Here is a 7,645-nt window from a genome sequence, read left to right on the forward strand (position 1 = left end):
ACGAAATTTCCATTTTGTTTCTTCGACAATCTGTCAGATTAAAAAATAATTCAATTTTTAAGTAATTTATTTGCTGCTTACACATTCATTTGCTAATTACACATAAAATGTGATCCCATCCCGTTTCTTTAAGATCCTAACAGTATTTCTACACATTAAAAGGACACAACACGGCATAGTTGAATTCAAATCAGGAGTTGAGTACTGAGCGACGTTTACAAAGAAACTAATGGATCCAAATGTAAAACTACACATTTATGAGTAGTTTAGTCGCCTTCAGTTTGATGCTTGTATGCAGTTTCTGGACTATTCCTTATTTATTGTTAGATTCATTCAGTACTTAATATTTTGTTACTGTGTATAAAGGTAAAAATTTTTTTTTCTGTAAAAATCTTTGATTACCTTTCTTTTCTGTTTTTTATCTATTCTATGAGCATAATTTGGGGAAAAAACATATATAATTGTAATAATACAGTAGAACTCACTTTATCCGAACTTCGGTCATCCGGATTGACAAATATCCGGATGACCGAAGTTATATGAATTATAATATATGTCTTGGGGCCTTCGTCAAAATATTATAACTTTGCTGGACATGTTTAAGTAAGTTTTAATGTGATTCTAATTCTCAATTTTTTTCAAAAGCCACGAATAAGTGAACTTAGAGTAAATTTTGCGTCTTCTTTCAAAATATTGCCATAATTTAATGGTTAAACCAATTATCCGGATTTATTCATATCCAAATTACGTCTGGCACTCATTAATTCGAATAATTGAAGTTCTACTGTCTTCTTTTCCACATCTGCTTCTAGTGGAGCATGTGGACGTCACCAGACGCCTCCAGGATACCCTATTGCCAGCCAACGCTCTCGCCTCCTCCCGCGTCAATTCCGCGTCCCTTGGTTCCGTCGAATAAAGCCGAAAAATCGTCATTGACGACCTTCCAGGACGGCGTAAGCCCGCAGCACAGATTACAGATATCTTTAGATAGGAAACTATGGTACTATATCTAAGCACTTTGGGCGTCGATCGCAGCGCTGTTTAGTGTGGCATACAAGAAGCTTTGACGATGGCGCGAAAATTCAAATCACTGCGTTGCATCGTATATTGATATTTATTGTACAATATCAATACAAAATTGCTTAATTAAATACAAGTATTAGCACGCAATTTAATTTTTCTGTCCTGTATTTAAAAAAACAATTTTATATTGATATTGCACATTAAATTTATTATGGAATAGGAATACATAAATAAAAAATTTTAAAAACATTTTTAATAGTTTTATTTTACTGTTAAAATAAATCGCTCAATTCTATTATATACGTCAGAAAGAATCGAGAAAGAAAACTGACACTTGTAAAATAATATTATATACATGTGTGGTTAGTATATTGGATTATCAAAAATAACAATTGAGTATTATTTAAAAATTGTGCAGCATTGTGATCAGCATTGGATCCCTGCTATTCCTGGATGAAAAATATTTTCTTCGTGCAGATTAAGAGCCATGGCATCAACAATCACCATTCTGAAACAAAAGAATATTATTAATGGTGGATAATTTATTTTATTTCACATTGACATTTCTAGGCTGCTGCTTAGGAATAAAACAAGAAGGAAGCACTTATATGCTTATTAAGTAATGAAATGAAGTGCTTATATGGCAGGTAAGAAGAAAAGGGTATGCATGTATCTACTTTATTGTCTGCGCTTCTTATTCTTAAGTCTTTTATTATAAGACTTTCTAGCTTGTAATTTGAGAGGATTATTTTATTTACAGCAGAGTTGTGCAGTGACATATACATAAGCCAACAGAGTTTGTATTCCACCCTCTGTGGAAAACGTAGCCAGTGTAGTTCCCGAAGTAGTGGAGTGATATGACTGAACTTAGAGATTCCGAAAATAAGTCTCGCTGCGGTATTCAATACAGATTGTAGGCGAGTCATTTTGTTCATTGGTAGACCTGCATAGATACCATTACAATAATCGCCTCTAGACACTACAAACGCATTTTTTAATTGACGGGCGGCATCAAACCTTTATTGATGTCGGTGAGTTTCATCTAGATAAATTATTTCACCTCCTAGGTAATGCCTAAAAACACTTTAATTTTTTTATGCAAGTTTTTTAATCAACAATATTTTAAGAGTATGTCCAAATGTTTGTAGGGAGTTATTTAGATTGAAACTTAAAGATAACTGGTAAATGTACTAAGAAGTTATGTTATTTCTTGGTAGTTGTAATAATATAATAAAAAATAAAAAAAGTTTTTGTGCAACTGTCTCACAAATTGATATTTCTTCCAAGAAAAATATTCCGTTTCACTAATAGCTAGTTCACGCATAATGGATTGAGCGAGATGGACAACAGTTGCCGAAATTACAAACAGCTGTGGTAAATTACATATTTTTTACATTTATATATGTATATATTTAATCTTACTTTGTTACTCTAACAAACAATTTAACTCTGCAAAGCGTCCTTTTTATTGTGAATAAATTTACAAAATATATCATTCAAAATGATAACGGATAGTGAAAGTGATATAGAAATAATAGTACCTCACCGAGAAACTTGGAGACTTAGCAGCTCAACCTATTCCGAAAGTGAATTAGACAATAACGATCAACTTCTAAGTGATGTGATGATAGTTTATATGACTCTTAAGGAAGAAATCGAAGAAACTTTTTCTGAAGTATTCTTGGATCAATATCGAGCTGATATACCTCATTTACCACAATTACGTTTTGTTTGTAGAATAGTTTGTAGAATAGAGTTTGTATAATAATAATTAAGTTTTTTTTGTAGAGTAATAATTAATACCTAATGAACAGCTAAAACATTTTAATTTCCCATTACTGTGGGTACCCATTATAATAAATTAACAAATTATTTTTTTAATATTCAAACATCCTAATTGACAAACATTAGGTTCCATGGTAAATTATTTTTATGTTTTATGGCTCTTTACTTATTTGTTTATATTCTTAATTAAGGGGTTTTCCGGTGATATTGGGACCTCACTAGATAGGAGTTATTATATTAAAGTTAAAATATTCAATTAGTTATTCAACGAAGTACATCAATATTTTTGTAATCACTGGGTCGGGTATAATAGCGGGGAAAGCACAGAATACAATTATTTTCCTCAAATATCATATAAGTGATTGAAAAATCTAAATATTAACATTGACTACTGGACTACATTACTCTGCTGGAGTGCACTCAGACCAGAAATACGCAGTGGGCCTGATATGTCATCAGCGTTGATATCTAAAAACATTATTAATTAGTAATATTTTATTTATTTATTTTATTTTATTTTATTTAGAAAACATACAGTCATACAAAATCAGTATTAAAAACAACAATTTTTTAACATAAAAAGACCAATTAAGTTTTCATAAATTAAAAAGATATAAACATTAAATGTGACAAAAAATAAAAAATAAATAAGAATTTTAAGTGAAAAAAAGATAATTGTTGACATTTGCGTTTTCCATGGAGGTAATAAATTAAAATAAATAAAAATACCGAATGTACACTCCGAGCCATCCACGCACACACATGAACGCACATATAAAACATATACAAACATATACATTACATGCGGCACATATGCATAGCATAAACCACTCAAGATGTACATTCAGCAACTATCCCAAATAATCGACCCCATGAAGAAATTTTCTGTACAAACGCAACGTGCAGTTAAAAATGTCTACATCAATACTGAGTTCGTTATAATTTCTACAGGTGCGTCTAATGAATGAATTCGAGGTATAATTGTTTTTACAAGTTGGTACATAAAAAAGGGAATTTAATCTAGTATAGCGAAGAGGACAACGGAAACCAATATTTTGTAAAAGATACGGCGAATCAACTATGTTATTGAGAATTTTGAAAAGAAAAATTAAATCATATCTAAGGCGCCTTTTTTGTAGTGATTCTATATTATAATTGATCAAAGATGCGCTGTAATCATTTTCAATGTTACCAAAACGATATTCCAGGCTCCTTATAAATTTCTTTTGAATGTTTTCAATTTGATTAATATATACATTATATTGAGGGGACCATACTAATGAAGCGAATTCGAGTTGACTTCGCACATAAGTATAGTAAAGAAGTTTTAATGTATTTGGTGATGAGAATGGCTTGGAGATTCGTAAGATAAACCCTAGAAGTCTGTACGCCTTATCTACTATTGTATTTATGTGATCTCTAAATAAAAGCTTATCATCCATCAGTACACCCAAATCTCTCGCTTTCATTGAACGATTGACAATTTTCCCAGATAGTTTGTAGTCAAATAGTATACTTTTTTTCTTTCGAGTAAATGACATGACAAGACATTTATCAGAATTCAATAATAACTGATTGTCCTTGCAATAGCAACAGATTCTATCTAAGTCAGCTTGAAGAACTTTGCAATCATTTATTGAAGACACAATTTTAAATACTTTATTGTCATCAGCGTATAGCAAAAAATTTGAGTTTTGAATGCATAAACTTATATCATTGATATAAATAATAAAAAATAAGGGTCCAAGATGCGAACCTTGAGGGACACCTGATGGGATTGGTTTAAATGATGAATTAAATCCCTTGAGTGAGACCGATTGACTGCGGTTACTAATGTAGGAACATATCCAACGATACAGATTCCCCCGTATACCGATGTTCCAAAGCTTGCGAAGTAAGACCAAATGACTTATTTTATCAAAAGCCTTTGAATAATCCGTATATAAAACGTCTACCTGAAAACCTGCATCCATTGCATTCAAAACAATATCGGTAAATTCACAAAGATTTGATTCAACTGACCGTTTCTTATAGAATCCATGTTGATTGGGATTAATATGTGGTTTTATAACATCGAAGAGCTGATCGGTTACTATATTTTCAAGGATTTTACTAAAAATGGGAAGAAGAGAAATGGGTCGATAATTTACTACAAGACTCTTATTTCCTTTTTTATGCACAGGTGTAATATTTGCCTTTTTCCATATTTCAGGAAACGTGCCTTCCTTTATTGATAATTGAAAAAGATAAGTAAGAGGACGCGCAAGCTGTTTAATACATTTAGAAATAAAAAAAGGGTGTATGCCATCAAAGCCAGCACCCTTGCTGACTTTATGTGACAATGTGTCAATGAGTCGGACAAGTAACTGTATATATACATTTTAAGTTCTTCGAAAATACAAACAGCTTTAATATGCCGATTTGCTGGAGAAAATTATGGGTCAGAAATTTGTTTCAACTGAGAGGGTCACTTTCATGGTCATGTCATACGATATAAATGTGCTATAAACTTTTTAATAATTAAAAAAGGAATGGCCCACGCTCAGACGCTGTAGTCTTTGTCGATCACAAAAACGGCATTTGTAAATTTGCAGAAAACACCCACAAAACTAGAAAAATCTTATGGTACTATAAAAATCATTTAAACTTGTCAAATACATAATAAGATTCTTGTTTGTAATATTTAAAAAAACTTATGTATTCATTGTTATCATTTGTTAGTCAAAAACATTCCAACTGTTGTGTAGATTTTATAATTCACCCTTTTCACAAAATGGGTATTATCTCAGTTTCACTTTTCTATGGCTGGCTGCTTTCTGTATAACTACGTTCAAATATCATCACTTTTGACTTAGTTTGGTTCATCGCCAATTGGCTCTCCAGGCATACATCATACATTCTAGAGACTATTTGTTGCAAATCCTCGTTGCTGCTTGCTAACAGAACTGCATCATCAACATACAACAAGCAGCTGACTGAAAAATTATCAGTTTTTGCTCCAATACCCATACATTCTATCTCTTTCATACAGTTGTCCATGTATAGATTAAACAACCATAGTGACATTACACATCCCTGTTTCATGCCTTTTGAGATCGCAAACCAAGATGTAAATCTCCCATTAACTCTTACACACACTGAACTCTCCTGAATTTATATGTATTTTTTCTTATTTTTTTCTTTTTAACAAAGAAACAAAGATGTTTCTCTTTCTCTTATATATAAATATGTATGTCTGTAAATTTTTATTACAAAAATAAAAAAATATTACTACAAACCAGAAATAGGTTGGATGAAAGTCGTACCACTGCAACTGGCAACGCCTTCCGGGAGTGCACAGGGGAGTTCTTCAGTAACAGCTACGCCGACTGTAATTCACAATAAAAATAAAATGAACATCATACCAGATAACATAATGCAAGAATTTCAGGAAAAACCTTGAAAGATCGAGTAAGGCTTGAACGAATAGAAAAGAATAAGCTGAGATGGTTAGGACGTGTAGAAAGCATTAACGATAATATAATAACTGAGATAGAACATAAGTCTGAAAGAAGGGGTGTAAGGAAATGTGAAAATTATAGAAATACATACCCGAACTCTGTTCACCAAGTAAATAATTAAAACTATTTTCTTTGGATGGTGACTTGTTAAACCCTGTAAAAAAAATACAAATTACCAACACCACATTGCAAAAGCACATCCTTACAATTGTATACACACCATGCCACCCTAGTAATTGTTTGTAAATAATGACCAAATAAAAATGTCGGAAGTTGCAGGAAAAGGCACTACGCCAACTTTGTACATACATTATAACCCGATTAATCAACTGTAAAAACAATATAAACTCCGATTGAGACAAAAAATATGGAACGATATAGCAAAACTGTAAGACAAATCACAAACACCACATTCCAAAAGCAGACTTGCAATTGTATAGACACAAGACAGATAAATAAGGTGCAATTACAGTGGAAAGCTAACCTAAGTCGTACATATATTTTTCTTGCAGAAATACTAATAACTTTAATTGTAAAATGGGTCCAGATTAATAAAAGTATGCTTTCCCTATGAGTTATAAATTTGCAGGGCAGGCAAACGGGACGAATAAACGTGCAACATGAGACAAATTCTTGAAATAATTATGTATGAAATATCATGTAATTTACCTGGCAATCCAATGGTAGGCACAGAGCACAATAAAAGCTGGATGTCATTGTATTGGCTAAAGTTGAATGCGTTGAAGTGTTTAATGCATACAAAACAACGTCGATTAATCTTGTCATCGGATAAATTCATAAATTTGGGACTTTGAACACGATTGATCCGTTCTTTAAATAAATGTGGATATCGTTTCGGAAAACGATGTAGTTTTTTCGTAGAATTACGATTCGGTACGCAACAACTCGGTATTTCGAAGAAAAAGTGCAAAAACACAGAGAGCAGTGTGACAGCGATTTCGAATGGAAACGGATAAATTGGCGGTTCGTCTAGAAGGACGCCGGCCGGCACGGCGTGGCTGGGCACACGCCGCCGACAGTTGCGCCACAAACTGTATTGATTTACTAGCAAGTGGCTTGTGCGACATCGGAAGAATGACTAGAAAGTCTTGTATTGGCTGAAAACTGCCGCAGGTGTGAAGAAGAGGCAACTGGGGTTTAGGTTCTTCTGAGGCATGTGCAACGCGTGTCTAACCAAGCCAGGTCTACCGCCGCATCCTAAAAACGCTAGTTATAGGAGGCTGGTGCGTCCGTTCTCAAACTTCAATGTTAGTTATAAAATCGAGCCACTTTATTCCTAATATTCTCCCCAAACACTTACTCTCAAAACGCTTATT

General features: G+C 32.9%; 1 long non-coding RNA gene across 2 annotated transcripts; it reads right to left on the reverse strand.

Moving 5' to 3' along the window:
• Nucleotides 1-971: 971 nt before the first annotated feature.
• LOC148271120 (uncharacterized) lies at nucleotides 972-7,432 on the reverse strand. Of its 2 annotated transcripts, none has more exons than XR_015825196.1 (3): nucleotides 6,978-7,432; nucleotides 6,087-6,176; nucleotides 972-1,531 (listed from the first exon to the last, which is right to left on the reverse strand). It is a non-coding gene; the product is annotated as an uncharacterized LOC148271120 (long non-coding RNA). The 2 variants fall into 2 exon arrangements; XR_015825195.1 differs by lacking the exon at nucleotides 6,978-7,432 and adding an exon at nucleotides 6,400-6,425.
• Nucleotides 7,433-7,645: the final 213 nt, after the last annotated feature.

Source organism: Micrasema longulum, unplaced genomic scaffold, assembly GCF_059751315.1.
Source record: "Micrasema longulum isolate JH-2025_06_02 unplaced genomic scaffold, ASM5975131v1 h1tg003087l, whole genome shotgun sequence".
NCBI classification, from domain to species: domain Eukaryota; kingdom Metazoa; phylum Arthropoda; class Insecta; order Trichoptera; family Brachycentridae; genus Micrasema; species Micrasema longulum.